This window comes from Manacus vitellinus, unplaced genomic scaffold, assembly GCF_001715985.3.
Source record: "Manacus vitellinus isolate BGI_N305 unplaced genomic scaffold, ASM171598v3 scaffold_39_pilon, whole genome shotgun sequence".
Taxonomy (NCBI): Eukaryota; Metazoa; Chordata; class Aves; order Passeriformes; family Pipridae; genus Manacus; species Manacus vitellinus.
In genome coordinates this window covers 1644542-1671274 of record NW_021940534.1, presented here as the reverse complement: position 1 = coordinate 1671274, position 26733 = coordinate 1644542, and the positions used below count along the sequence as shown (strand labels likewise).

Here is a 26733-nt window from a genome sequence, read left to right as displayed (position 1 = left end):
TTTGTAATCCTCAGCAGCAGAAATGGAAAAAAGAAAACTCAACAAAACACCAGCCAGCAAAACAAAAAAAAAGAAACTAACCCTCAAACATTTAAGTGTACATGGAGCCTGTTCATAGTAAACTGAGACAAACTTTACTGTTAGTCCTGGTTAGTTGATGCTAAACAGTAGGTATACAGACAAACAGAAATATGTGCAAATAGCAATCTGAAAACAGATGAAATTTACTCATTTCTATTCTGAAAGAGCATGCATTAGCAACAAGAGATCATTGAAGATGAGATACAGTTCTGGATTACAGTCTTCTTACAATAGCAGTTAAGCAAAATTCAGTGAAGAGTGGCACAGAAAGCAGAAGAGTTTTGAGGCATCAGTTACAGGACAGTTAAATATCAGATTTTATTTCAAACTTTACAGTCCAGTGCACTTTTGCAGGAGCTGATACTAACCTCAGCACTGAAACTTCACAGTACTATGGTTGGTACTGGCTTTCATGGTCTTTACACCACTAACTAAAAGTAGGTCATAATTTTAATAACAGCAATACACTTGCAGCCCACATTATAACTGCATCATGTTGCCTGCATGGTATGTCTTTGCAAAACAAAAGTCAATGATGGCAGACACGTAATGGAAGAAGATGAATGTGAAGTGAATTTGAAATGTGTAAGAAGCACTTAATAGAAAATGCATGACTTTAGTATTAATCTGTAAAAACTGGTCTGAATGATTCATGTGCAAACTATTTTGATTTTTAAGTTTTCGTCACTTCATGGATTTTATACTTTATTCAATCTCTTTGGTTTGTTCTGTTAGATGTTAAACATGCATGCGCTGTCTTTCTGACTTTTCAACAACACTGGTAGCCAATTGCATTATTCTAGGAGATGAAAACTGGGCACAGCAAGTCTAATGAAAAATCCAAGTATATAATTTTAATTTGAAATTGTTTTTCTCCTACTGAAAGCTAGCTAAAAGAAGTCCATCACTTCCAAATTCCATCATTTTCTTATTCATAGGGTGGTTATTTCTCTTTTCGTGAGAATATGCTGTTGTGTGTTGAATTTCATTAAACACTTCTGCTTCAATGTAGTTCCATCCTTCGTTTTCAGTATTTGCTGAAGAAATCTCAGTTACAAATTTGTTGTTGCTTAAAACAGAAACATTTTTTTTGTATTTGTTAACATAAGGGGACTTGGATGTTAAATGCCTGATAAAAAACTATAAATACAGTTAATTTATGTAAAAAAGTCATGGTATCTGAGAAAATTATTCGTTCTGATATCTCAGTAAATCTCTAGTGCTACCTGAAGCCTACTAATTTGAGGCTTACATGACATTTTAGGAATATATATTTTATTTTATTGCACTGTTTTGTACTCATATATTTCTTACTGTACTGTATTCAACTTGCATTGTTTGCAAGGACTTTAGGAGATGGTGTTACATATGCTTCATTTGGACAAAAACTGTGTTTCATTGAAAACAGTCTAACAAACCTCTCTAAATCCAGCATTGGTATGTTCTCATGGAGGAAGTGTCCTTTCTGAATGTTTCAGTTTGACCCAACCCGTGCAAACTTGGGTTCATATGCAAACAGTCTGTGTGTTATATAAATATGACCTTCATTATTGCTGCTTGATGTTTCTCAAAGTGGTTATTTTTTTAGAATTTGCCTAATAGCTTGACTCAGTATTTTGTATTGTCAGGAACGCAGATGTTATGGATATGAAAAATATTACAATGTGCACAAAAACACAGAAAGGCAGTGTGGCAGGCAGTGTTCCCAGGTTAAAATCTTTCATAGGTATTTGCATGCATTTTGAATACTGAATATTCCCAGGTTAAAATCTTTCACAGGTATTTGCATGGATTTTGCATAGTGAGGCATTTATGGGCTTATTAGCCCCACACTATACTTGCAGTTAAGAAATTTGCATATGATTTGCTTTCTGTTGAGTGTAATAGGCTTTATGCAGAATTCAGGGCATTAACTCTTTTTATGCATGACCTACTACTGGGTAGAAGGCACTTGAAAAAAACCCTGGTACTATTTAGCATTTTGTAACAAACACGAGATTTAAAAGGGCAACACAAGTATGATGTGTTTCCATCAATAGTACCTTTCAGCAACAAATGCATGTGCTGAGTGGCACGTTTCCAGATTTAATGTCATTTGTACCCTACCAAGGACTCAAATGGGAAACTTATTCTTCATAGCAGATGCAGAAAAAGAAATAAAGGGGATAGATTGTTTATGTGTGGGTTTTTTGTTATCATTTTCTTTTTTTTCAGCCCCCTTGGTTCTTCCATTCATTTGTTGCAGAAACACTGATTCATTGCCACTTTCATGATTGATAGCGTGAGCTGTTGATTTGTTGTGTTCTTGACAGTAAATTGCCATTTGTGTTCAGAATATTTCCTAGTACATGAATTTTGGCTTCCTTCTGAGGCCTAATCAATATTCATTGTTCTTTCAGATCTACAGTCTTGAATTGATATTACTCAAATCCGTGAAGAGTTAGTAAAATCCTACACTTTTTTAAAGACGAGAGGAAAATAACTGTACTCGAGGCCTGGCTGTCAAGTCACTAACAAATTTTACTCTGTGGGGCTCTGTAGTTCCACAGTATACGTGTAAAAATCCCACCTGCATGTGTCAAAATAATCCAGCCATATGTGTACAACTAGTTCTTTTTGAACTTGAATTGATTTCAGTAAATTCTAAGGTGTGGTAGCTTTATTACTTAGGTAATTCCTGGTACGGTTGCTAAACAGTAACTAATTTACCTATTTAGCATATTCATGTATGACAGTCAAATTTTTTTTTACATTTTCATAGATTCCAGTGCCCTTACCTTCAACTTCATGGCATTGGAAAGTGATTTCCTCTACTTTGACTTCTTGTCTTCTGTCATGATCAGAGTGGGTCAATGCAAGGGTGCTGTGCAAAGATAAAATTGATTGCAATGTATGGAAGTAGTAATTACAATGTTCCTCACTAGATTATATATGAAATAAAATTGGAACCCTGCTAGTTTTATGCCATATCAAATGTCTCTTCAATATTACCTGATAGTCTTCTTCATTTGTAGAACAGAAAAAATAAAAAAATCCTATCTAAGGTAGAAGTATCTACTGGTCTGGGAAATCAAGAACATCTGTTTTGCACTGCAAGATGTATTTTGAACAGGGATAGCAACAGACCAGTGCTCTGGAAAAGAAACTCGCAGATCTTCCTTCTTCATCCTTGAGACTTGGAGATGATCCCAGTTGTGTCACTTGCTGGTGACATTTTGGTTACATTTTGGTCACTAAATACCACAGAGTACAGGCAGCAACACCAGTGTGAGCAGTTGTGTCCCCTTATGTGCCCAGCTGGGCCTGTGTAAATGTGCTGCATGCTGGAGTTCAGTACCGAAAGAATTTTGGCCTGGTGCATTTTTTATATCCCAGATCAGAGACACAGCTAATTTTATAGCTGTATCATTCCAGTGAAAGGGTGGTATGACAAAGAGAGATAAGCTGCTAAAGCTTATGTGCCATAAGTCTGTTCAGTGTGTAAATTAGCTGTAAGTTGTGTGTGTGTGCCAAAACGGGCCTGCTACTGTGCTGCTAGGACAGGACCGAAGAACTTCCGTAAGGAATGAAATGGCTGATTTTTCACAGTGATTTACTGCTGTTAGTGATGGCTTCAGGTTTCTTTAGCTTAACACACCGCACTAGATAGAACAATGACCTGTGATTGTAAGCCCGAGCCTTGCCTGCAGTTTGCATATTTTATCTTTAAAAGCATTCTTGGAGTTCATAAGACTAAGTTCAAAGAAAGTAACTTCTCTTTTTTTCGTGTACTCATGCTGATCTTGAAATATTTTTAATTTTCCCTATTTAAGTGATTAACAGGAAAAAAATAATAACTTCTTCATTACATTGGTTGATGTCAACACTGTATGAACATCAGAAATTCAAAGTAGATCTGATTATGCAGGAGAAAGTATATTACGTAGTCTGTCGGTGTACCTTGAAGGGAAAATGTGTTTTGAAACTTATTACAAAACAGATAAATATGCATTTCCTCCAAGAAATGTTTTTTTAACTTTTGTATCTGAAAGTCATTGCTGGTGATTTCAGAAATAGTTTTCATATCTGTAGTAAAAATGCATTGGAAATTAACTACTGAGATTTAAGAATTACTCTTGTACAGATTGATAGCCATTTTTAGTGATTGGGTAGCAGTGTTTGTGGGCTCACAAAGACAGTACGTGTAAAGGATGTTATTTGAAAGGGGGGTTTAAAAATGTTCCATTGTCTTGATTGTACTAAAAATAACAGCAACAACAAATGAGAAAGCTGACCAAAAAAATCATCAAAGCCTTTTTTTGTTCCGTTTCTGCTGATTTCCTCAACCGACTCCTGTTAGTAACGGTGACCAGGCTGCTTTGCTTCCCATTCTGTGAGCATGGGAGAAATGCCATATCCAAAGAGCTGGATTCTACGCTTTTGGTTGAGTTATTTGTTTAGTTTGTGACATACATTTACACAGTGTCTTTAAACAGAGACAGGCAAAATTTGATAACTGTAGAATGAGAGTAATCACTAAACTCTGTTGTTTATAGTGAGGGTGTTCTTTGGGATAGACCTTGGTTTAAATTTTTTCTCCTCAGATTCCTAAACACTTCGTGTTTGAAGCCTCTGGACATCACACCTGTATTCAGGTAGTGTTTTGGGAGCTGGTTTGTGGGCTGTCATCCTGGCATTCTTGAACTCATTCTACAATGGTGGAAAGCATCAACAGAAGATCATGGATAAAGGACCTGTTCCAGTCTGCCCCATATTCTTTCTTTGAAAACTGACCTAGAAATTAAAAATTGTTGTCTCACTTTTTAGAAAATGTTATGGCTTGCTTTTATCCTCTCACACTATGTTAAATTTTAAATCTTCTGGAATAGAAGCTGAACAGGGTTTTTAAGTTAATCATCCCATAGACCAACCTGTTTTGTGTATTTTAGCATTACAGCTCATCTCTCCTGTAGAATGAAAAAGACATAAAGAATCATCTCCTGATACCTGCTGTGGCTGAACATGGCTTTGTGAGCATTGCAAGCACCTTGGTCTACTTAAGAGTGTTGGGTTTTTCACTGATGCAAGAGCAGGGACAACTTAGGTTGCATTTTGTTTAGCTAGTAGCTAGTTTTGTTTTAAAATATTGGGCTGTCTGGGATCTGTTTTACAAACAACTTGGACATCCTGTGGGAATAGGGTAACAGTACCCTTGAGAGCTGTCTTGGTAGATTTTACCTGTTTCAGTTAGAGCTCTCTAATAGAGATTACTTTTTCTTTGGTGTTACCATCTTCTCCTTGAGACTAAGTAGCTGTTCCATTTTTCATTATAAGTATATGATTGCAACTATCTTCTAATCGTTGCTATAGTTTTTAAGGCTTGTCTTACATTGTAGAGATGTAATTGAAGGCATTATTTAAATATTGTTATAACCAGTTGTGCTCATCACCCTCTAATGTGTAGATAATGAACTTAATTTCAAAATGGATAGCTTCTTAAGTTCATCTTATGGTGTTTTAAGTTAGCACAACTTCATCTATGGGTAAATGAGTTTCTGCTGCTTAAATGTTTTACTGTTGGCTAATGCTGTAGTTGCACATTGATGTTCTGATGGTAGTCAGCTATGTAGTCCATCCTTTCCTGCTTGGGTTTATCATCACATTGGTTGGGTCTACATCTTTCTACATCTGCTTTCTGACTTGGATCTGTGACATGGTGTTTGTGGAAAATTGAATATCTCTAACAACCGAAGCCAATCTAAGTTTGGCAAACACCTGTCCCATATTTCCCCAGCTACCTGCCTACACTACTGTGCTAACCACTGGGCCTGCTCAGTTTACCAAGTGGGATTATAATCACCTGCAACAGGAATGGTTGCTGTGTCTAGAAAGGAGGACTTGCCTTTGGTGGAAAAGGATGGGGTTAGGGAATACTGAGAAAAATTGGAAATACATAAACCACTTGGTGGGGTGCACCAATGAGTGCACAGATGTCCCTGTGAGGTCATTCTTGCAAAGACTGGTGATTGGGAGAGGGGCCTGATGACTTGAGAAAAGCAAATGTCACTCTAACATTAAAGACGGGTAGGAAGGAGGATTCGGGGAACTACAAGTTGGTCAACCTCACCTTGATCTGTGGGGAAGTGATGGAGCAGCTAATCCTGGAAATGACTTTCAGGCACATGAAGGACAAAAAGTTGACTGGAAACAGTCAGCATGACATCCTGAAGGGAAAAGTCATGCTTGAACAACCTGATAACATTCTACCATTAAATGACTGGCTTCGTAGATGAGGGGAAGAGCAGTTGAGACTGTCCACCTGGATTTCAGTAAGGCTTTTGACACTTCTCATTGAGAAGCTGATGAAGTATGGACTAAATATGCAGACTGAACTTAAAGCTTGCAGAATGTCTGTGCGAAGGGTCTTGCAGCAAAGAAGGTTAATGGCATCCTGGGCTGCATTAGACAAAGTGTTTTCAACAAGTTGAGGGAAGTAATCCTTCCCTTCTGCTCAGCACTGGTGAGGCCACACCTCTAGTGCTGTTTCCAGTCCTGGGCAGACTCCAGTACAAGAGAGACATGGACATATTGGAGATGGTCCAGCCAAGAACCATAAAGATGATTAAGGGACTGGAGTATCTCTCCTATGAGGAGAGGCTGAGAGAGCTGAGATTGTTCAATCTGTAGAAGAGAAGGCTTGGGGGAATCTTGTCAATTATTAAATATTTTTAAGGTATTAATAACTTCATGGAGGGTCCTATGGGAATGGAGACAGGCTCTTTTCAGTGATGCCTAGTGACAGACCAGTAGGTGATGGGCACACGGTGACACACAGTAGGTTCCCTTTGACCACCAGGAAACACATTTTTTTACTGTGAAGGTGACTGAGCACTGGCACAGGTTGCCCAGATTGATGGTGGAATCTCCATCTCTGGAGATATTCAAAAGCCATCTGGACATGGTCCTAGGCAGTTGGCTGTATCAAAGGGATTGGATCAGGTGACCTCCAGAGGTCCCTTCCAGCCCCAGCTTTCTGCTGATTTTTAGCCATGGGGGGACGCTCTTATGCTGCTTCTTCCATGCATTGCTTTCTGATAGAGAATTCAGATTGGGGGATGTGTTTTTGCTGTATCAAGGTAACAGCCTTAACCCAGCCCAAGTATTGTGTGTATTTGTGTATTTTTTCCCCCAAAAAATCTTAGTCAGCAGGGGGGCTCTTAACTAACTGCCAAGTTTTTTGATGTATTTTTAGTGTGCTAAGCCTATCCTGGGTTCTTTGGTAACGTCTAGAGCAGGAATGCACTATGTATATGTGACTGGTATGGGAAAGAAAGAAATAAGATTGATGAATATTTATCTAGTGAAAAGCAGCTTGAATTTTAGTATTCAGTATAGTTTTGATCCGAATCGAAGAGCTTACCTTTTTGCAGTTTGCTGTAGAGTTGGTGTGCATTTGTGTGACACAAGCTCAGTATATGTGACTTAGAAATCTTTTCATTTAAACCCAAGGGTATATTTCTTATGTCTATCAGCTCTCCAGTTTGTTGGGGGTAGAAAGGGATTGGTTTGGGATTCAAGAACCAATTTATCTTGTCGGAAGCAATATCCAGTTGAATTATAATGTGTTTCACAGCATGTGTGTACTTGACTTATGTGACATAATATTCCACGATGTGTTATAAACTGATGTAATGTCAGATATTTAGAGGGCAGGAGACAGATTATCTGGAGCAAATACCAACTCGTTCTTGACATTTGTGAACTGATTCATTAATTATCAAAACTGCATACTCATAGCTCAGCAACATTCTAGCATCTTGAATATTAATTTCATGTGACAGAAAAGCCATGAGAATAGAAATAAGGTTTTAACATCATGTCGGAGAGAATTCGCTGTTTTCAGGTAATAATAGCTAAACACAGGTTTTAATCTAATCATATTTTGTACATTTTTAAAGGCCTCTCTGTCTTTTTAGAATGCTTTATGACTTGGTGAATACCTCACCAGATTGGACTTCTTTTGTGAGGAGTCTTTGTGCCTGTTCCTATTTTTATTTTGATTCCAAGGTGGTTAATCACCTTTGAAGTGCAGATTTGGAAAATACACCCCGTAAAATCTTTATAATGTGTACAACATTTATGGGTAAGGCTGACCCTGTTTTAATATGTAAGTGTAGTTGAAGAAATAGATGTGCTTTTGGACACACAGGGATAAGCTCTGAAACTGAAACAGCTGACTTCAAAGTTGGGAATTGCGGCTCAGTCACATATCCCTGAAGCAAAAGGACAGCTGGAACTTAGGGTGTGGACAACAATAAGGATGATAAAAGGGTTCTATTTGGGGGGAAGAAGAGAAAGTTTAACTTGTTTCTCATAGATGATGAAGTTCTCATGTGGAGTAAAAGGAGCAGTGGCACAGAGACTTGGTTTTCCATGGGATGAGTGGTAGCTGATCTGGCTTCCAAAGGTGATGAATTGTCTCACCTGGGAGATTACAAGGTGTAGTGGGGCGTCTGTTTTGGTTTTTCTGGTGTGTACAAGTACACTGTTAGGTAGGCATTGCTGGCTAATGACCCTGTTTTAAATGTCTGGAAATACTGCTGTATGCTAGGTAGCTCAGGGTGGTGGTGACATAAGGTTTTAGGCATTATTGGATGAGCGTGCTAGTCCTTAGGGTTTCTAAGAGTCCTTAGTTCTTAAAGATTTACCAGAAAGTTGCTTGCTTCCTGAGGGAATTCCTGCAAATTCTGTGCTACTTTTGAGTATGTTTTTAATAATCTATATCTTGCCATTTCTCCATGTAATATTCCCCCAGTAAGGTGGTACTTATATTTCTGAGACTCATATGCCTTATTATATTAGTTTGTGTTAATTCAATTTCTTGAGAGTCCAGTAGGCAAAGAATTAGTTTCCCATTTACTTGCAGATCTTACTGTACCCTCAGTGGCAGGAACAGACTTGTAAATAAACATTTATTTAAATCACAGAATCATAGTGTATTCTGAGTTGGAAGGGACACACAAGGATCATCAAGTCCAACTCTTAAGTGAATGGATCGAACCCACAACCTCTGCATTATTAGCACCAGGCTCTGACCCACTGAGCCAGTCTGTCAAATTCACTGCTGGTCTCATATGATTTAAATGCTACCACTTTCAATTTTTCCTCATTATTTCTTAAACACAGTGAGAATATATTTCTTGCAAGACTCCTCTAGTTGCTCAAATACTTGTAGTGTAGCTCTGCAAAGTATTTCTGGTAGTGCTTTGTGTTATGAGGCTGGGGACACTGAACTTGATGTTGCTTGTTTTGATACACTTTGAGCAAAACCTGAATGCTGAAAAATAGAAGATGCACGTGTATTCAATCTTTTTGCAGGATTATTTAATGCATCAGAAAATAATGTAAAATGAACTGAAGACACGATTCTGGCTAATGACTCTCTTGTGGTAATACATGCATAAAAAATAAGAAAAGTTTTAAGGGCTTCATCTAGAATTTTTCTTTCAAATCTGTGTCAGTCTCTTTGAAGGGATTAAAAAACCTGCCAAACCCAAACTACCTTATATCTCATATTGGATTTTACTTCTAGATGTGCCGATTATTTGTGCTTATATTAATTATTTTTTTCCACATGTGGGCAACAAATGTCAAGTAATTGCCAACTAGAATTACTTTTGCTACTAAGAATCCTTTGATATTTTCATGCGTGGTAGAAAAGACATTGGACATGCAACTAGCAAATAAATAAGGAAACTTCATTACCATATTACTTGCTGTGTATCATTAAAGCGAAATAAAAAAAATTATAAATACTGTCTTTTTAAAGAAACAATACGCACTCTTTCCAGAGGCACTGGTGCTAAATATACACCTGCTTAAAAGAGGTGTAATAAGTTTTCCTCTTTGTGGTAGTCATTCTTAATAGCGTGTGCCAAATTTGCTTCCACAGTACAGTAGAGACCACTTAAATGCCTATGTTGAAACTAGAATCTTGCTGTGAAATCAAGGGTGGGAGGTACAGAGTGTCTGCATTTGGCAGTTTTCTAGCAAATCATCAACTCTCCATACTTTGCAGAAGACTCCTGTATGTCAGTGGAATGGGAATGTTATGTGTGGCTTTTACTTGCTTTAGTAAATGAATTTATGCAATTACATTCTACTACTTAACTATCTATTTCACCAATCATCTGTTTCAAGGGGATGGGTCAGTAAATATACCTGTCTATATATGCTGGTGGCAATTTTCTAGTCATTAATGTTGTACAGGTTTTACTGTGTATATGTTGAAAGAAGTGTACCTTCTGTGGTTTTATTGTGTGCTTCATAAACATGGGCTTAGCCTGAGTCTGCTTCCTTCCTAATCTCAGAGGCCCTGTGAAAATTCAGAAGCTGTTGGTACCATCCTTGATGTATTTGTGATGCACAGTTACTACCCATACTTAATTTAAGTCTTGAACCTGTGCATGGTGATGACTGATCTATACCCTTTTAGTGCATGCCTTTTGAATAGTTTAAGCCTTGCAAGAATTTCTTGAAGTCGTGGCCTCCCTGAAAGGATAAACATTAAATGTCCTCAGATAGGATTTCAACAATGCCGAAATAAATCAGAAAGTGAAAAAAAAGTGAGTCAGCGGTTTATGTTATGACACGTAGTAAAGCTTTACCTTCAATATTGTTATTTTTAAGGAAAGCAGTTAACTATACATTATGCCGTAAAAAGAGAGGGGGTAACAGAAAGAGAGCAAGTCACTCAAGGTTTTGAACAGGGTCTAATAATTTATTTTCCATGAGTGCTGAATGCTGCTTTTGAAAATAATTGTAATGCTGGGTATCAAATTCCTCAGCAGAAATTGAGGATGTTATAAGAACTTTGACTCTATTAGAAACAACAAACATTTGATTTTAAATTGGTTTTTTACAGTACTCAAAAAAACTGATTTCTTCAATCCATCTGCTGTTGAATGTTCCCTTTTTCTACTTAATAACATGGGCTAACTTGTAAATAATTAATGTCCTTTTGTGCAGGACGTTTTTGAGGAAATTATGCCTTTTATCTTGAGTGTTTGCATTGGTCTGAGGATGTAAGTTTGCTTGGTGTGTGTAAGTAATCACATTTGTTGGGGAGTTTGGACTGTGTGTGCAGTTTAAATCAAATACAGCTATTGTAGTAATTATTTTGATGATCCCATACCAATTGAGAATTTAATGATGATACAGAATGACAAAGATACATAGCTCAGCACCAGGAATACAAATAAAATTCAGTTCATTTTAAAACAAAACTTAGCAATTCCCTAAAATGGGCATTTGTAGTGCTGTGAAAATGGACCTGCTGTAGATCATTCCCTGCTTGTGAGAAAAATCCTACTTGGTTTGAACCCAGCTGGGGCAAAAGCTATAATTTCAAATTATTTTTTTCCCCTGCAAGTAAAGCAGAAGTTAAGGTAATGTTGAAGTTCAGAAAGCAGCACTTCAGGATGATTCTGAAGTAAATGATTACATGGGACAAACTTTGTTGTGGAATCGAAAATTGCTTTCATTGTCCAAATAGGGTTCCACAGTCTCCCTGTCAGCAGCCAGGCTGTGCAGGGCTTCTGGATTTGAGTGCAGCTGGTGGTTTTACCTTCTGGCTAGGGGTACAGGCAGGGCAGAGTGCCAGCGGACTGGAGGGTCTGGAAGAACTGAAGTCACCCCATGTGGGGCACTCTGAGAGCTTGGGGCTTATCTCAGGGCTCTTGTGAGTCTTGGACATGGAGCTTGGACTGAAGTTTTCAAAGTCTGCTGACATTCTTAGAGCTGAAGGTGGGCTTTCTTACCAAAAGATGAAGGGAGTCCTGGCATGGCTGAGTTGTTGTGGGGTGGTGGACACTGAAAGCACCTGGGTTGCAGGTGGGGGCCTGATAATGGAGCTTTGGGAGTGGCAAGTACAGGACCTCTGCAGTGAAGCGGATGCTTTCTTGGTTTTACAGCTAGTTAGTTTTGGCAAAAATATATCTGTTCAAAGCCACTTCCAACATTGTGTACTAACTGCCAAATGATTAATGGAAAATACACCGCGTGTGTTTGCAAGGCTCAGTGATGATTTATAGCTACTAAAAGCATGTAAACAAATAAAGGACTAAGAGAAGGCTGAGGTACTTAATACCTTCTTTGCTCATTCTTTAACAGTCAGACCAATTGATCCCAGTGTACCCATCCCTCTGAGGGGGAACACAGTGACAGAGAGCAGAATGAAGCCACCATGTAAGCCAAGAGGAAATGGTCAGTGACCTGTTATGCCACTTAGACACAAGTTTATGGAACTAGGTGGGATCCATCCAAGGGTACCGAGAGAACTGGCAGAAGTGCTCACTGAGCCACTTTCCATCATTTACCAGAAGACCTGGCTAACTGGGGAGTTCCCCTTGACTGGAAGTTAGCAGAAGTGATACCTGTCTACAGGAAGGGTCCTAAGGAGGATCTGCAGAGCTATAGACCTGTCAGCCTGATCTTGGTTCCAGGAAAGGTCATGGAACAGGTCATCTAAATGCCATCCCATGGCATGCGCAGGACAACCAGGGGATCAAGCCCAACCAGCATGGGTTTATGAGAGGCAGGTCTTGCTTGACTGACCTGATCTTATATGACAAAGTGACACCCTTAGGGGAACAGGGAAAGGCCGTGGATGTTGCTTACCTGGACTACCTGGAGTATCAAAGCCTTTGATACTCCCACATCTCCCACAACGTTCTCCTGGAGAAACTGGCTGCTTGTGGCTTGGATGGGTGCACTGTTTGCTGAGTTAAGAACTGCCTGCCTGACTGGGCCCAGAGCGTGGTGGTGAAGGGAGTTACATCCAGCTGGTGGCCAGTTGCAAGTGGTGTTCCCCAAGGTTTAGTTTTGGGGTCAGTCCTGTTTAATGCCTTTATCAATGACCTGAATGATTGAGTGCACTCTCAGTTAGTTTGCAGACAACATCGATTTGTACAGCAGTGTAGATCTGCTGGAGGGCAGGAAGTCTCTGCAAAGGGATCTGGATAAACTGGCAGAGGCTAGTTGTATGAGGTTCAATAAGGCCAGGTGCCAGGTCCTGCACTTGGGTCACAGCAACCCCTTGCAGTGCTACAAGCATGGGGCAGAGTGGCTGGAAAGCTACCTGTCAGAAAAGGACCTGGTTGCTGATCAACAGCTGCTGAACTTGAGCCAGGAATGTGCTCATTGGCCAAGAAGGCCAGTGGCATCCTGACCTGTGTCAGCAATAGTGTGGCCAGCAGGACCAGGGACGTGATCATCCCCCTGTACTCAGCACTGGTGGAATCCCACCTTGAGTCCTGTGTTCAGTTTTGGGCCCCTCTCTACAAGGAGGACATTGAGGTGCTGGAATGTGTCCAGAGAAGGGCAACAGAGCTGGGGAAGGATCTGAAACCCAAGTCTGATGAAGAGTGTGAGAGAGCTGGCATTGTTTAGGCTGGAGAAAAGGAGGCTCAGTGGTGACCTCATCACTCTCTACAACTACCTGAAAGGAGGTTGTATCCAGGTGGGGGTCAGCCTCTTTTCCCAGGTAACAAGTGACAGGATATAGTCTTAAGCTGTGCCAGGGGAGGCTCAGGTTGCACCTTAGGAAGAATTTCTTTACAGACGGGGTTGCCAAGCACTGGAACGGTCTGCCCAGGGAAGCAGTTGAGTTACCATCCCCAGAGGTATTTAAAAGACCCGTAGGTGTGGCACTTATGGACATGGTTTAGTGGTGGACTTGGCAGTGCTAAGACCTCTAAGATCTTAGAGGTCTTTTCCAACCTAAATGTTTCTATGAAAGTGCTGTAATGTCTGTTTTCTTAATATATTATTAATGTAAGTTTGGATACAGATATTTTTGTTGTTTTCTTTTTTTTCTTTTTTAATCCAGACTTTGTGGAAACTAGGGAATTTCAAACAAACTTTACTTTTTTTTTTTTTTTGGTGATAAAAGATCTGTTATTTTTAACAAGCAATGTTGACAGATTATATCCAGAATGTAACAAATACTTAGCTTTCAAACATGAGAAAATATACTTAAAAATTGTCCTGGAGTGATAGTGCTTTTACTGATTTTATTTCCTGAATTTTCTGTGTCTGCCTTAGTTCCCTCTCCATTATGGTCGCCTCTTTGCCAGTACCATTACATGTATATACCCTCTGTCTCCTTCTTGGCATAATTTTTAACTGTGGAGATTAGTGCTAATGCTGTTTGGTTTGGGAAATAAATTATCAAAACTGACTGTAAACATCTGTTGATTGAAGACTGTAGTTAACACTTTCAAGTTACCATTAGACACTTCTCTGTGTGTGGGTATTAGTCAATTGTCCATGCACTACATGTACTTCATTCCGGCTCCTGTGATTCACCAGCCAGGAGAGGAGAAGCATTCTCTGAACTGTATCTATTGGAAAGCATCACAGTGTCTCCTGGAGAACATGATGGTAACTGTAAAGGATTTTCCCATGATGGTATTCTTACGAATCTGAGTTAAATCCAACTAAAGGATGTTGTGATGTTCCTCATCTCTGGCATTTGGAAGACATTTAACTTTAAATTTTGTTTACATCAAGCACATGGTTTTTTATTCTCTGCATTTACCTTTAAAAGAAGATAATGCCACAGCCATTTTTTCCACAGTTAAAAGAAGAGTGAGTACCTGCTGCATATTTGAAATATTATTAACTTTACAGTGATAATTGATTTCTGTAAGAGAAGGGTTATTGGATCAGTAGGCAGGGTGCCATATATATCGTTATACATACTAAACATTAAAACAAATTAGCTTTATAAAGCCTAAGTATATAGAGCTTAATTTCAATCTAAATTGCAGCCTTGTTTGCTAAATACCTATGCTGACAGAACTTTAAAGAGATGCTAGGAGCGGGCTGGTGTTACTGAGGAAGAGGACAAGGTGAAAATGTGAACTTACATTGTTGTCTCATGGCAACTTTGTTTTCCTGATTTTTTAAAAGTAGAACAATAGTAAATACTTTTATCTGAGTTTAATTTTAGTTTGAAGAGTTTAGACCAGGACCATTAGTTAAATGCAAGGGGTTAAGCACTCTGTGGCAGCTACCTTTTGTGCTTTATACAGCTTGAGTGTGTGGATGAACCTGAAATGAAGTGCTCGCAAAGACAGGAAGCCCTATGCTGTTCCTGCATTTGAGAGAGAACTTGCTGGTTCTCTGTTGTTTGTAGCTGGAACTCTCACTGTGTGTGACCCATGCTGTGTTGTTAGGCTGGATTACCAGCTGTATTTCAGTTTAGATAGAGCTGGACTGCTCAACTGTGCCAATGACCCTAAAGCTGAGTCAGTACTTGTGTTTCTCTATCTTGCTGCGCACATCCTGACAGGGTGTCACTCACAGATGTTTTTATTTTCCTTACCTAAAGAGGTTTGTTAATGCACTTACAGGTTATACGCTTTTCTCAGAGCTATGGTTTCAAGGCCAGATGAAATAAATAAAAACTAGTTATAAACTAATACCACTGGTCGCAAACCAGTAACTTTATGGACTGAAGGTAGGTAGTCTAGCTTTCCGTGTAGTCATGGACCTACTTACACCTTCTGGTGTACTCTATTGCTGCTGTTACCACTTCCCCTTATATCTAGCAATGTTTTATTAATTTTTCTTGGGCTTTGCTGTTCAGAAGTGTTGAAAAGACCAAAGGTGTGGTAAGAGAAACAGCTAATGTCTTCTACTGAAATTAATCATTACTCTTTAGCCAAGAGTGGTTATGTTTGTAAGCATTTTTACTTCTGTATATTAAAAGTATCAAAAAGAGAGTTGTTTGCTTCTGGTTTGCAACTTTTTTTTAAGCTTTACCACTAGAGTTCACCAAAAGCTCTCTAAAAATGTCAGTATCAAGTGGTTGAGTGGGTAATGTGCCAGAGTGGGTTGGGTTATGTGACTTGTAGGAACTTGATATGCTATTTTTTAAAATTCATCTTTGAAACCAAAGAACAGGTAAATTAGAGAACATGTGCTAAATGAAAACAGCTGTGAAGAGGGTGAAGTCATAAGATATAAATATACAAAGACAGATAGTGATCATAGGAGATGCCAGATTAAGCTTAAGCCATTGACATGGAAAAAAGAGGAGTTTGCATGAAGATCCCTCTCACAATAGAAAATGTAAAATAAATTGTGGATAACTGCAAGCCTTGAAGTCTTACAAGGAAGGAAGTGAAGTATCTCCAGTCTTTTAAAAGGAGAAAGGTGAAAATGGCTTCTGAACTATCTTGGTTACTTTGAACTGTGCGATGAAATGTAGAGTTTTCTGTTGTTATGTTTTACTTTGTCTTCAAAGTCTGAAAGACAGAGGTCCAGGCAAAGGAAGATACTCCCAGTGTGGAATCTGGGGCAGGAAGAAGGTAATGACCAAAAAAACTTTGACTCCTTATGCCATTGGCTTGTGGAACTCTTCCAGTAAATTTTCTACCTTTTCCTTGAAGGAAATGGAGAACTGCTAGACAGCGCTGTACACTCTGAAATGTGTTACACCAGCATCACTCCTTGTGATGCTGCTTGAAATCTGGAGATGTTGCTTCCAAATAAGATGGGAAAAATGGATCTTCACCCACCTTGTTTGTTGAAATGATCTCCTTTTTATTTTTAGGAGCTGCTGTTACATCGAATAATACATGCCTCAAACTAGTGTTTGACTGGTTTGTGCTTGATGAAATTGGACCACTGAGGCCATAAAGCCACAATTTTCTATGCCAAACTGGCATGTCGTAACTTTTGGAACTTTTAAGTGATGCTGAAAGTTTCAAAATAGGCTTATCTTATTGCATGCAGCCTTATTAGTACTGGAAGAATATTTTCTGTGTGTCTTTTTGTACAAATGACAGGAACATAAGAAGACTATCTCTATAACAAGGATAATAAACCTGAAGTCAAGACTGAGAAGAGACAGGATGTAGAAATCACATGTGAGGCTGTAATGGGTATCTCTGTATTGGTACAGAAATATATCCAACCTCTTTGAGGAACTGCTTTGTAGTAGCTACATGGGCTGTTGTGTCTGCTCAGTATGAGTCAGGGCATGGAGAAAGAGCAGGAGGGACTGGGACAATTGCACACCTGCCTATGCTCTGTCTTTGTTTTTCTTTCCCAGTGCATCTTTATTTTTCTCTTCTCCCATGAATAGAGTTCCTTACTATTCTGAATAAATGGGCAGAGAAGTAGATCTGCTACTTCGTCCTAAATGTTTCTAGATGAAGCATAATTCAGACCTGTTGGTGGGATTTTGAGAAAAAGCTGGTTGCTGTGCTGCATTTATTGGTTGTGTGTGTAAAGAGTGAGCTTTAATTTCTGCTGTGCTCAGTCTGGAGCTTTCACAAGCACTAAATTCTGCTGATAATCTGAACTGGGGAAGATGGCTGGGAATTAACCACAGCAAAGGCTTATCTGGCTGCTGGGTATGGTACCTTTAAGCTCATATCTCCTGGTTTTCAGAAAACTGATAAAGTAGCAAATAGATGAGGTGTGAAAGTAGTTCTGAGAAAGTCAATAAATAGCCGGAAGCTACAATTTAATAAGTGTTTAGACATATCTGGCTCAAATAGCTTATATATTTTAGCTCTTTTAGAAGTGATAGATAGAACCTCAATCCGTATTCCCTGTGGCATTAGGTATCAGGAGAAATAAGTGGAAGCAAGGCATTTGAAATCAATAAATGGCTTCTAGGTACAACTTAATGCAGACAGAATTTAGGGAAAAAAGATTGTGAAGCACATATAGGAATAAAATTTGGCTTTATTTTGCAGACTGCAGCAAAACACTAATCCTGTCTGTTGTGGAAATGAATGGAGATTAGGAAGTTGTGGAAGTGTGAAAGTTTCAGTGCCATGAGCCAACTTGTACAGAATTAGGTGTACTGAAAAAGTAAGAAATCTGTAGAGTAAAGCTGCTAGAAGTGTGAGAGGCTTTTCCAAATAGATAATTTGAGTAATGCCACTGCATTTTATAGAGGCCTTTGGTTTCTGTCTTCTGTGCCTAGCCCAGCCCAACAGGTTGTACCTGGGTGCATGATAGGACTGAACCAACTCTCAATTTATATTTTTTCTTTCTACCCCACAGACATAGTGAGCAAGACCCATTAACATTTAATTACCTCTGCAGATTGAAGCATTTGTATAAGTGAGACTTGTCAGAGAGTTACACGTAAAGGAGATTAAAATTATATTCCTGGGGCAGGTTCCAGTCAATCTTTCTCTATTCTGAAGTATTTATTGCTGTTTATAGCAAAATCATATGGAATCATACAGGAAAACATAGAATTTTCATTTCTTGTTCACCTATGGCTTTGTTATTGGCATATGAAGTTATCTGCTTATGCTTGACTGCGGTGGTTTTTTGTACCTTAAACAACACAGTATGTGATATTTTCAATAATTAGTTTAGACAATATTTTTGACTTGCATTTTGTGTCTTGCAGGTCTCAACATTGTCAATTTCATTCAAAATTTAGCAATTATTGAGAAACTCTGATCTGCAAAACAGTCGAATCCTCCTAATCTTTTTTACTAAGCAAGCTTTATTTTGAGACTGCAGAGATTTCTGAAGTGTTGTACCAAAATGAGAATGCAGTTGTTTTTCAGTGAGCTCTGAGAAAGCTAGAGATTCTTCTGGAGCTCACACATCATCTGTCGTCCTTCTAAGGCAGTAGTTAGACTTCAGTAGATGCTCTAAGACAGTTGGTTACACATATGCAAGAGTTGTGTTTGAGCACACCTGAGGAGTTAGAACCATCGTAATCTCTTTGGGTTGTGTTTTATTTTGGGAGAGGGAATGGTTTTTGTTTTTTGGTTCTTTTTGGGGGTTTTTTACCTTGTCCCATAGAAAGAAGTCAGTTTGATCTGCTGTTTCTGTTAATTTGCTATGCTACCCAAATTACTGGAGGGTTGGGTTTTGGGATTGCCTTGAAATTTACTTGATATTTACTGGATATTGCCGATCCGACCTCTAAATGATGTAGACTGCAATAGCTTGTGCTTATGAATCTGGGCAATGGCTTTGTGTTCAGGAACAGTCCTAAAGTCAGGGTCAACTTGGCTAGGGTCTTTCCTTGTTTGCATAGACATCCTTTGTGGCTTGATCAAGTTGTGGAAATTCTGAAGCTACATGTCTCCATTTATAAGATGAAAAGGAGTTGGTGTAGGTCTGGGTGCATATTTAATATGAGGATGTTGAAGGTAAGTAATTTAATATTTGCAGTGTGTTTTGAAACTTCAGTTGCAGGGTATTGTGCAAGACGTTTTGTTGATGGTTGACTTTGGATTGCAAGTGACTAAGATAGAAGTCATCAGTTTGTATTTGCTCATTTGAATAACTTGTGTTTTGCGTATGAAGCTGTATGTAGGGACAGAAAAGCACTGAGTCATACTGTGTGTGCTATTTCTGGGAGATCAAGCAGGCTTAAGACTTAGAGGAGGAGGAGTTTCTGGGATTTTTCCAAATTCTGTCAACAAAACAAATTCTACCCGTGTTAATCATCAGAATGAGTTGGAGTTATTTGTGTGTTGTTGTAGTGTAGCCTGGCTGAAATAGGCTACTTGACCTTGTTTCCAATATAGTGGGGCTTTCCCTGTGAGTCTGATAAATCACTCATCACTGCTTTGCAGATTGAAAATATATACACTGATCATTAAGTCTTCAGTGGACTGAAAGGAGCAGGTGACTCTTGGAACACATTGAGATTATGTTTGTGCTCAAGAGCAAGATGAAATACCCACCTTAGAGCACCATGCTATGGCACCTGCATCTGCTGCTGCCTGAGATAATTTGGGTACCTTAACATTAGGTGTTACTGTGCTGAACAGACATTGCTTTGACTTTCTGTCAACACACCTCTTACCTAGCAATGAGAATTATCCTCTCTTGTTTTAAGGTCTTGTTTTGTTCAAGCAATAGTTGTATGATCCACTTTTCTCAAAGGACTGAAGTCTTTATTTTGAAGGAATGAGCTAAAATTCAGCCTGCATTTTTGACTCATCTATTTTATATCGACAAAGAACCATGAGAAAAAGGTAGCCCATAAGCTCATGTCAAGTTGGAATAAGCTTCACTGAGAACGTGGTCGTGATTGTGGACTTGTAAATGGAGTACCTTTCCTTTAAGACGTCTTGTCAAACAGCTCCCAGACAGACAAGTTGAACTGTAGACTGTAGACTAAACTCCAGGTGTTTGTGGCACATAGAACTGTATCCAAAGTTGAAGATGGATGTAACTGAACTATGTGAGTTTTTTTCTGACCAAGCAGATAAGATGTGGAAATGATCAGTCTGTTTCTTGACTGGAAGTATGAGTTGTTCAGTGGCTGCAGATGTGGAAGTAGCTGTGATCTTGGGAAAGTCACCATTTAAAGGGAGAAATTATTGAAATGCCCTATGGGTACTGCAGTTTTAGAGCGTAATTACCTGGTGCTTTTAAAAAAGAAACACTTCTAGGTTTAGCCTTTTTAAACCTAAATCGTTTTACAACCTCAAGTACCCTGAGATGCCTTAATGCATGGAAAATTTAGTGAGTTAGAGAAGATGAACAAAAGAGCAAAGAAACTTGTTAATTCCTGTTGTCTGTGCTGGGTAAAGAGGCAGAAAAATCAGCTGGACATTGCAAAAGGTGTGGAAATGCAAGTTATGCTGTCATTGGATTCTTGACATTGTTAAAACATTAAACCATTGAAGTAGTCTTAATTCTCCTGTTTGTTACTTTGTGGATCTTAGGTGTTGCTAAGGGTGGATGGGCTGAAGCCTTCTGTGTGTCTGGGTGATGCAGTGCAGGCCCTGAGCTGCTCCAAGCAAGAGTTTAGCTGGAGTATCCTGCTAGTGTGACACAAGTGTGTAGAAAGTGGGAGAAAAAGGTGACTTACTCCAAGGATCATCTCGGACCCAGACTGCAGCCTGTGCTGTGTCTAGAGCAGAGATGAAAAGTATTTAGAGAATGGATTACTCACTTCAAAATCCCAATATAAATAAGACCAAGTGGTACTGATGGTTGCACAGTAGAAGTGGAAAATAAAGCTTATCATGGTTGGTGTTTTGAAGCTGAAGTTGTTCTTTCATGTGTTTTTTCTTCTGTGCTGTGTCCACACAACACACCCATGCCAGGCCTGAAGGATTCTGTTAATATGCATCCTCCTGTCTACGCTATTTAGAAATATATTAATGTTTGTTCAAATGTTCTCCTACTGTGTTTTTTCAAGTTCTAGTTAAAAGACGTCTGCTTAGTGATCTCAAAGTTGCCCTTAGTTTTAGTGATGGCAGTGGAACCCATAAGCTGTTCTGCTGGTCTTGGTAAATTCCAGCTGCAAACTTACTACATTTTCAAGGAATTTGTTGCTTGGAGAGCGTGATAAGGCAAGGTTCCAGGTCATGAACAGATTGAATGGACGTCAACTGATAGTACCAGTAGCTGCACACTGCCACCCAAACAGCTGAAAAGAGAGGTGTGTGTTACAGTATGCTTCTTTTTTTGGGAATGGGCTTTCAGAGGTGACTGGAAATAAAACAGTATTTTTTTAATAAAACTTTGTCATGAAAGTATTAATGAGTAAATAAAATTGAGTTATTTGTCTGTTATACTGGAATGAAGAAAGGCAAGGATTTAACATGTCATATTTTGAATCCAATAAATAATGTATTATTGGGTGGTTTTTTTTTCTATCCTCCCCTTAGTGGAGATCTTACATGTTCAAATGTACTCAGTTCCTACTAATTTGATGTATTTAGTGGACAGTCCCTGTGCACCTCTGTTTTGGTGCTGGACAGAGGGAAATGTCCTTTGATAGCAGACACAGCATTCTAATCTGGAAGACTCTATAAAACCTGTTTTTAGTCCACCAGTAGCTACTGTTGAGATGTCTGCCTGCTCAAGAATGAATTTACCAATAATACTTGATTTCTTGAAAACAAGAGAAAACAGAAAAGCTTACTTGCACAACTAGCTCAGTAATGGAAATGTTAATTGAGAATAAAAATGGCAAGTTTGTATGTTTGGAGTTTAAATTAGGGCAAAAGACATGATGGGAGAATTATTTTTTTTTTAATGAAGGCCTGTCTGCATTACCTGATTTGATAAGCAGCCTTGCTTTTCTTTTTGAACTTTAAATAACAGATTTGCAGGGTGAACCAAGTCATTGTGTTTTCATTAATTGTGGATGAAGTAATTTGTTATGACCAGAAATTTAATGAGAAAACAGAATTCATGTTTCAAGCAAGTTGATCCTTTTATATTTTACATCCTAATACTGCTGATGAGTGGGACTGTTTTGAAAGCCATTTGCAATCTGCAAAGTTAGTATTTTCAGCATGCATTTGAGTGTTTTGTGTCATTGACAAATGCATGGTAGGTCTTCAGAGGTGGGAAATGATAATGTGTCTCTGATATTTCAAACAAGTACCAACTGGAAACTCATGATGACTGGTGGTTTTAATTTGTAGTTGCTTTTGAGAGTGCAGATATAGGGGAAGTGCTTGTTTACTTGGAATCTTTTCTATATGATAAGTTATAGAAAAGTTGGTAGTTAACCATATCTGGTACAAAATATTGAGAACTAACAAATGGTAACTAAGTATTTTGTGTACCGTGAGAAAGTCTGGAAATAAAAAAAACCACCTCAACTTTATCTTGTTCTATTCAACCTTATTGTGTGATTTTTATTCTGAGGAGCAAAACCTATTGTCTACAAACAAATAGCCAAACTCCATGTCCCCAGAGGACAATGTACCTTCCTCCTGCACTGATGATTCACAGCACTTTTGAACTAGTATTTATGAGGAGATTCTTTCCCAATACTTGTGGAAGTCTCTCAATACCCAGTGGTCCAAGAAATCATTAAATTAACCAGCATCTAATTTCAGTAACTTAATTTAAGTAAGAGTGGGTTTCTGTGACACAGGGATGTTGAAAGAAAAGAATTAGTTTGGTAACTTTGTTCCAGTCAAGATGCTGGATGACTTTTGTAACTGGCTATGAGATGTCCTCATGCTTAGATATTTGTCTTTTGGGGACAGATGATTCCCATGGAGTCCAGTTGTGAGCACATGTTCCAGATATGTAACTTGGGTGTTACTGCGTCTGGCTCCAGAGGATAAAATGCCAAGCAGGGGGTCAAGGGAAGGGAGCAGAGCTGTTCTGGAAGTAAGAATGCACAGGACTAAGTGTTAATGAAGAGGTCCATAAATGGGAACAGAGGCTAGAATGCAGCATATGGAAACAGAGAAGCTGAAGGTATATTTGTTATGTAAGAGAGTTAGAAGTAGAGGAAAGTCAGAAAGGGTAAGAAGGAAGACTCACAGAGAGATTAAGAATAGGATAAGGACAGCTGGAGGAAAAGGCCTGGAAGAGCCTTCAGTGATTACAGAGAAAGATCTTCTTTCAAACTGCAGTCACTCAGATTGATGCACAGTATTTAAAAGGATGTCATACAAATTATGAGTCATGTTTTTTGAGTGAACAGTGCTGAGCAGATCTGGTAGCAGTTTCAGTGCAGAGGGGAGTGATGTGCTGAAGAAAGTAAAGGGCTGTTCTTTTAGGTCTTCACTAGCAGTTTTTCTTCTACGTTTTTGCTCTGTGTGTGTTTTGATTATTCAAGGAGATGTGGTTTTGGGGGAGACTGGAAGAAAACAAAGTTTTGGAAAAAGACTTGAAAGAAAAAAAGTCTAAAACACCAGGGCAAAACCAAGTCAGTTGTTTAATTTTCAACTGATAGTGTTACTACAGTCTCCTTAAGAAATTCTGCTGATTTATGATTTCTATAATGATAACAAGCCCCAAACTGCTAGTTAGAAAAGAATTGTAAATATTGTTTTCCTCTGTAGGTATACTGATGTTTCAGACTCTTGCCAATTTATCATCTTAGTATTGCATAATGCAGCCAATTCATGTTTTCCAGAGCTGCCCAATTAAGTTAAGTGTTCAGAAGTTTCCATGACCTTTAGGTTTCTTTGTACTCTATGTTGTTTTGCAGAGTATGATAGACTTTGTGGTTTACTTCCAGTGTAGCCTTTCTTTTATGGAAAAGATGTCACAATGCAAAAAGGCCATGGTTTTGGGTTGTGTTTTTGAGCATTTAATACAATGCTAATTTGACATTGCTTTTTTATTTTTCTAAAATGTCTTGGCATGCAGGAAACTGTATCTCATACAAAAAGGGTCAGCAGCAAAATATCATACTTTAAAAGTATTGTTAGGCTGAATATATGGCAAAAATAAGTTGAAGAAAGAAGATCCCCTTTGAGAAGCTTGTTGCAGGACATATGTACCTATATCATATTCAGTGCCTTGTCCTCTTCAGTCATATCTGTGAGAGCTCCCAAACACAGGACTGTGTTCACTGAAATTTTTGAGTTTTCTCCAAAACATTATGGTCTAATGGAGGTTTCTGAGGACGATGGGCATCAACCTGCTGAGTGAATGAATCCAGGCTTCACTGTAACCTTAGAAGATGGAGGCTGGAGTTGGAAAAGATGGGAGGTGGAGACTTCTAAGGGAGGATACATGGGCTACCTTAGTAGATGCAGCACTACATTCATGTGATGCTTTCCATCCAGACCTAAATACTTCATCTGTCTGCCTGGAGTATAAACACAGAGACCTCAGGTCTGTCTGCCCCTGCCTGTGTAGGCTTGCATTTGGAAGCTTGAGCTTATTTCTCAGAGCTGTTTTGCTCTTTCTTTAGGCACAGCACTGAACACTAGCAACTACTCATGTAAGCGCACTGATTAATATACATATATATAGGTACATATACATGTAACTGGTTGCTCCAGTCCCCCTGCCCTGAATAAAGAAGCATTGCCCGGGGTGTTGCTTAATATTTAGTAATTATGAAGTCCATTGATCTTGTTTGTACATGCCATCTCCTGTCTGCTGCTTTGGTCTGTGTTTGTTTCTGCACATCCATTAAGGCCTTGCAAAGCAAAATGTGACCACTGACAAGTTTTTCCTGCAATGTTGTAAATGTGCATATCTTCCTGCAACCTGGTACAAAAAGGCTCTCTTGGTAATTTTTTTTTTTTTAAATACTGAAATTTTCTTGAGAAAATACGGTAGATCATGATGAATTTACACTGGTGCATGTAATTATTTTATGTATGAACAGGGCAGTAAAGAACTTAAATAATTCAACTATCATTTTGAAGAGTTGTAGTATGATCTCTTATTAATAAATTCATATAACTGATAAGTGTGTGTCTATAGATTTATATATGCATAATCAAAACTTGTATGAGAGAGAGTGGACTTAACTAGGAAAAAAAGATCTGAAAATAAATAGAGAAATAGAACAGCTAAATATGATAAAATAACAATGTTGCCATAAGGAGAGGAAAAACCTCTGCTACACTTGATTTTTCTTAAATTATTTTTAGATGTATACATGAATGAGACTCCTTTTCCCCAAACTGCTCAGAAGATTCTATTCTACAAAAGCCTTTGCTCTGCATCTTCTGTTCTTCAGAGGGGGAAACCTGTGAAGGAATCAATTTACATGTATTTGGGAGAATTTTTTACATGTGTAAAGTATCTGGAAGCACAGCAGTTGTGCCTCCCAATCAAAGAGCCAATATATTAATAGCCTGGAAACCAAACTGCTGTATAAAATGATTCCTGTTGGCTTAGGATAAAAGGTTTTTCCAAACTTAAATGTGTTCATTTTTCCAATGCTGTTTTGAAGAGAGAGGTTTGGCTTTAAGGGAGAAGTATTGTCACCGTGAGGCTGCCTCTGTCCGCACACCTGAAGACCAAGGAGGAACTGAAAACAAGCCTAGAACTGGTGTACATTGCATTAAGGCATCTCTCCTCTGAATAAAGACATCTCTTGAAAATTGTTGTGTTCTACAGTGGTGTCTGAGTGCTACTGAAACTCTTGTCTCTTAAATGCAATGTCTCACTTAAATGTTGGCCTCTTACTGTTTAGTGTTCGTGTGTGTCCCATCCCTAATTCTCAGGTGGGTGTGTTATGGGTGTGGGGCTGGATTAATAAACATTTTATGCTGCTGAAAAGAATAAGAAATACAAAGTTTTGGCAGTGTTATTGGAAAACTTTTTTAAATGTGTTTGTTTTCATACTTGGTGCTTCTGACTAGGCCAAGAGTTCACTCTTTTTCTGACTTTGAAACTGTATGTTTCTTTGCTTTTCTGTACATCATTCCCAGTTGATTTTTTATACCTCTTATTATCTGTCTAACACTAAATTAGTCTGTTCACTAGTCTGAAAATGTTGTTTTCATGCAACCTTCATTGGAGGAGAGATTCTTTGTCTTATTCCATTTTTGTTTTGACTTGTGTAGACTAAAATTGAGCTTGGTCCTCTTTCCCAACCTGACAGTGTCAGATTTGGTATATTGGTTTTGTTTAAAGTAGCCAAAGATCTGAATGTTGTTTTGATGACTCCTTTGTGGCCTTTCCTTGTCATAGAGGAGGCCAGTGTTTGAGCCAAGTTCATGGTGCAATCTCAGTTGTCAGTGATTAGAAACCTTGTGAATGTCTTCTCTTATTTAACATAAGTATCAGTTGCATTTTAAGTATTATTTTCGATTTACCTGCTTCATAGGTTTTGACCAATAGTTAATTGAAAATGATCATTTCTTTGAAGAAAATGTCAATGAGGGAGAAAGCTTTTTCACTTTCAGCATCTAGTTATGTGTATGGAAGAAAAGGATA

At 38.6% G+C, this 26733-nt stretch overlaps 1 protein-coding gene across 1 annotated transcript in view; it reads left to right on the top strand.

The window, feature by feature from the left end:
- The window catches only part of CDKAL1 (CDK5 regulatory subunit associated protein 1 like 1), a 408038-nt gene that overhangs the window by 40854 nt on the left and 340451 nt on the right, over positions 1-26733 (top strand). The window lies entirely within an intron of this gene.